The sequence below is a fragment of the Garra rufa genome, chromosome 20, assembly GCF_049309525.1.
Source record: "Garra rufa chromosome 20, GarRuf1.0, whole genome shotgun sequence".
Classification (NCBI taxonomy): Eukaryota; Metazoa; Chordata; class Actinopteri; order Cypriniformes; family Cyprinidae; genus Garra; species Garra rufa.
In genome coordinates, this window is record NC_133380.1 from 31,739,518 (window position 1) to 31,744,861 (window position 5,344).

General features: G+C 43.5%; 3 non-coding genes across 3 annotated transcripts; all 3 read left to right on the forward strand.

Moving 5' to 3' along the window:
• The first annotated feature begins 644 nt into the window (after positions 1–644).
• trnae-cuc (transfer RNA glutamic acid (anticodon CUC)) lies at positions 645–716 on the forward strand. Its single transcript has one exon. It is a non-coding gene; the product is annotated as a tRNA-Glu (tRNA).
• Positions 717–1,177: 461 nt separating this feature from the next.
• On the forward strand, positions 1,178–1,249 carry trnae-cuc (transfer RNA glutamic acid (anticodon CUC)). Its single transcript has one exon. It is a non-coding gene; the product is annotated as a tRNA-Glu (tRNA).
• An 893-nt stretch (positions 1,250–2,142) lies between these two features.
• On the forward strand, positions 2,143–2,214 carry trnae-cuc (transfer RNA glutamic acid (anticodon CUC)). Its single transcript has one exon. It is a non-coding gene; the product is annotated as a tRNA-Glu (tRNA).
• The last annotated feature ends 3,130 nt before the right edge of the window (positions 2,215–5,344 follow it).

The window sequence follows — 5,344 nt, forward strand, 5'->3', positions numbered from 1 at the left end:
TCAGGGTAAAAAAAAAGATTCCAAAAATACTCACGCCACGCATTCGAAACACATGTGGTCTTGCATTGTAAGCATTATCTCAAGGAAAAACAGCCTATTGCCGGTCTGTCAAGGTACAGAAATGAAAAAATCATGAGATTAAAAATTAAACTGAGACGCGGTTTTAACTGGATAAGTTGCTGATTATTGGCTAGTTCGGATTTTGAACGGTGGACTGTGAAATCAAGCTCTGCTGGCCGCTTCCAGAAGTCAGCCTATCGCCGGTCTGTCAAGGTACAGAAATAAAAAAATCATGAGATTAACAATGAACACGCAGTTTTAACCAGATAAGTTGCTGATTATTGGCTAGTTCGGATTTCATTTCGTGTCCAACTTTTTCTCAACGCCCGGGTGGCACGTAGGAATAGGGCAACAAATCGGCAAGCCTGTGACATCAAAACCAAACTGCATTACGCAAAAAGCACAGAGCAAGCCAGCCAGGAGTCAAACCTAGAATCTTCTGATCCGTAGTCAGACGTGTTGTCCATTGCGCCACTGGCCCACTGACTGGGGTCCCTCAACTTGTTGGTTTTCGACGTGACAGATGCCTTTATTGCTGTCTGCTTTTTCTCATGTTATTAGCATGCCAACAACTGACAAGCCCTTCCCTGGTGGTCTAGTGGTTAGAATTCGGCGCTCTCACCGCCGCGGCCCGGGTTCGATTCCCGGTCAGGGAATGTTCTTTTGCTCCCTGCCCCCCAACGGCGGACTGTGAAATCAAGCTCTGCTGGCCGCTTCCAGAAGTCAGCCTATCGCCGGTCTGTCAAGGTACAGAAATAAAAAAATCATGAGATTAACAATGAACCTGAGACGCAGTTTTAACCAGATAAGTTTTGCCTATTATTGGCTAGTTCGGATTTCATTTCGTGTCCAACTTTTTCTCAACGCCCGGGTGGCACGTAGGAATAGGGCAACAAATCGGCAAGCCTGTGACATCAAAACCAAACTGCATTACGCAAAAAGCACAGAGCGAGCCAGCCAGGAGTCGAACCTAGAATCTTCTGATCCGTAGTCAGACGCGTTGTCCATTGCACCACTGACTGGGGTGCCTCGACTTGTTGGTTTTCGACGTGACAGAGGCCTTTATTGCTGTCTGCTTTTTCTCATGTTATTAGCATGCCAACAACTGACCAGCCCTTCCCTGGTGGTCTAGTGGTTAGGATTCGGCGCTCTCACCGCCGCGGCCCGGGTTCGATTCCCGGTCAGGGAATGTTCTTTTGCTCCCTGCCCCCCAACGGCGGACTGTGAAATAAAGCTCTGCTGGCCGCTTCCAGAAGTCCCCCCCCCCAAAAAAGGTGGGCACTTGAACAACGACCTCCTTCGAGCCGGAGTTGAACCAGCGACCTAAGGATTGCCAAAGCTCCCCCTACAGTCCTGTGCTCTAAAAGCTGAGCTATCGAAGGCATGGTCCTGTGGGGTCACAACCTCGGACTATCAGGTTTATCGGCCCGTTGGAAGAGGGAAGCAAAGAGGAGGCCGCCTTCCCATACCGGGAGTTAAACTCGGGCCGCCTGGGTGAAAAACAGGAATCCTGACCGCTAGACCATATGGGAACTGGTCGGTGGAAGCCTTGTCAGGGTAAAAAAAAAAAAAAAGATTCCAAAAATACACACGCCACGCATTCGAAAAAACACACGTGGTCTTGCATTGTAACCATTATCTCAAGGAAAAACAGCCTATCGCCGGTCTGTCAAGGTACAGAAATAAAAAAATCATGAGATTAACAATGAACCTGAGACGCGGTTTTAACCGGATAAGTTGCTGATTATTGACTAGTTTGGATTTCATTTTGTGTCCAACTTTTTCTCAACGCCCGGGTGGCACGTAGGAATAGGGCAACAAATCGGCAAGCCTGTGACATCAAAACCAAACTGCATTACGCAAAAAGCACAGATCAAGCCAGCCAGGAGTCGATCCTAGAAACTTCTGATCCGTAGTCACACGCGTTATCCAATACGCCACTGGCCCACTGACTGGGGTCCCTCGTGCTTGCGCTCGACTTGTTGGTTTTCGACGTGACAGAGGCCTTTATTGTTGTCTGCTTTTTCTCATGTTATTATCGTGCCAACAACCAACAAGCCAGCCAGCCAGCCAGCCAGCCCTTCCCTGGTGGTCTAGTGGTTAGGATTCGGCGCTCTCACCGCCGCGGCCCAGGTTCGATTCCCGGTCAGGGAATGTTCTTTTGCTCCCTGTCCCCCAACGGCGGACTGTGAAATCAAGCTCTGCTGGCCGCTGCCTTCCCACAATTCTGTCTCTGAGCTCTTCAGGCAGTTCCTTTGACCTCATGATTTTCATTTGCTCTGACATGCACTGTGAGCTGTAAGGTCTTATATAGACAGGTGTGTGGCTTTCCTAATCAAGTCCAATCAGTATAATCAAACACAGCTAGACTCAAATGAAGGTGTAGAACCATCTCAAGGATGATCAGAAGAAATGGACAGTTAATGAATATATGAGTGTCACAGCAAAGGGTCTGAATACTTAGGACCATGTGATATTTCAGTTTTTCTTTTTTAATAAATCTGCAAAAATGTCAACAACTCTGTGTTTTTCTGTCAATATGGGGTGCTGTGTGTACATTAATGAGGAAAAAATGAACTTAAATGAGTTCAGCAAATGGCTGCAATATAACAAAGAGTGAATCATTTAAGGGGGTCTGAATACTTTCCATACACACTGTGTGAGTTATGGTCCCCATCCAACTGCCATTGGCTCATCTGTGTTCGAAGGGGCTCAGAGAGTTCATAAACTGTCTTTGTTGCCGTGACAGGGTCAACAAAGAGCTTAGAATGTTCAGAAATGGCCTCTGTGGCCGTGATAGCGAAAGCAGAAATCTTTGAAAAAGCTAAAGCGGATGCCACCATTTTAGGAAGAGCAGTGGCATTGTCGCCTCCACCAAAACAAACAAACAAAGCTAGCTAGCTTCAAATTTTGTAAGAGTTCTGTTGTTTGTTGTTGTTTTTTCTACTTTATAAAAAAACAGACGTTTCTTAATATGTATGTTAAAACAGATAGCAGTTTTAAAATAATCCTTATTGTGATGATGTCAGACAGTGGATGTAAACTGTCAATCAAATATAGCTAAGGCTTCCCAGGGATTAAAATGATTAAGAACATCACATTTATGTTTGAAGAACTGAATGTAAATTGCTCACAGTGCCATAGCTAACTGATGGCTTAGTCTACACAAGCTACTTAAACACACACTTTACATAAAATAGCACCCATCTTTCCTAGATAAGAATGCTGTCATCTTCTGGATCCCTTCAATGTTAGTTAATTTTATGTAATTAAAAACAAAACAAGCATTACACATGAATAAAATAACACTAATTACAGAGACACATACTATTTTATGATTTATAGATAACATTAAATAAATGACACTTTAATGAAAACATTTGCAATTGCTTAGTACAATGACACCTTTTACAGAGTTTTCATTGCATTTATACTGTTATGACCAGCAGGTGTCTCCAGTGTGTGGTGTTTCAAGTGCTTCAAAACAGTAGATTATTTCGCAAAACAAGTGGTTCAACTGTTTCAGAGTTTTGAAACGCTCAGTTTCAAATTGGACCTCATTGACTAGACTTTCACAAATATATGAGTAATTTCCATGTAAAACGGACCTTCATAAAAAATATCCTCCAGATTCATAAATGCATCGTAAATTGCATTAATATTTAATATATATGCTATATGTAAGAATTTCACTTCTTTTTTTTTCTTTTTTTTTTCTTTTTTTGCCCAATGTGTGAACAGCTTGTTACAAAATAATAATAATAATAATAATAAAAGATTCCCCAACTTCCTAGGCTGTAGCCTGATTTTTATGTGAAAGTCTTAAACAACTTTACTGGTGAAATCAAAAGGAAATGACTTTTACATGAACTATTCCCTATTTATGCTCCATCTTCAGTTCAGTATTCTGTTCAGTCAGGTAGTGTTGTCACAGCACTGCTAAGTCCCACTTCAGTAAGCTTGTTATACATGGCATTTAAAGCACAAATATGTGGCTGTGCACACAATCGGTGGTGCTGCTAAGCATTGCCTTTAATGCATGACACCTGAGAGCAGGGTTTGACCTAACCGAAAAGTGAGGTAAATGGCTGCTTAGGGACGCAGAGAAACATGGGTTCCCTTCTGATTTGAAACGCTCCGATGCGTATTTGTGTTTGCATATGGAATGTGTCTTGTAAATTTTCTCTTTATAAAGCTTGGAAGAGTCAGGACATTTTTAACAGAACTCTGATTGTATTCATCTGAAAGAAGAAAGTCATCTACACCTAGGATGCTTAAGGGTGAGTAAATTACAGGGTAATTTTTATTTTCTTTAACCTATGCGAAACCAAGGGACAGTATTGATCTGAAATGCTTCATATGCACAGTGGTCATGTGAATGGTTTGCCTGAGCCATGTGCATGTGTAGACTAGTGCAGGTTAATTCTCAAACTTTAATAGCAATTATAGCTCCTAATTGTAACACCCCTTGGACTGTCCTAGTGTCATTAGCTTGTCTTTATAAGTTGGTTTGTGTCCTGTATTCTTGGTCTGATCACAAAGTTATTTTAATGTGTTCACCTGCCTTCTTGTCTGGAATTACCTGTTTGGATTTATTAAAAGACCTCATTCAATGTTGACCTTCATTCAAACACACACCCATGACAGATGATCGGACCCAAAACAGAATTAGTCATCAGGCCTTCCTCCACCATGGCTCCTCACTCAGTCGGCTCCGCCATGGGCTACCATCATGGCTATGGCCTGGGTCTTACCTGGCTTCTTCTGCTCTGGGTTCCTTCTGTCTCCTCCTTGGCTCCTCCCTCCATCTGATCCACCCTGGACCCTTCTGTCTCCGCCATGGCTCCTCCCTCCATCTGAGCCTCCCTGGAATCTGCTGATTGTCCTCCTCCCAGGAGTCCGCCCTACACCGAAGCCTCCTCCTTCATTGACTTTCTGTTTCCATCCCTTTTCTGCCCCTTTTGTCTGCCTACTAGTCCCCTTCATCCATCCATTCCTTGTCTACAGTGCGGGGTCGCGCCTTCCGGGAGGGAAGAGTAATGTAACACCCCTTGGACTGTCTGTGTTGGTTTTTCCCTCTGTTGCCCATATTTGGTCCTTCATGTTCCTTGTCCTCCTCATGTGCACTAATTGCCAATCACCATCACAGTCATCAGTTGTTGTTTTTTTTGTTTGTTTTTTTATGTGTGTTCACCTGCCTTCTTGTCTGGAATTACCTGTTCGGATTTAATAAAAGGCCTGTCATTGCATTCTCGTCTTTGTGCACTTTATTCAAACACACCCG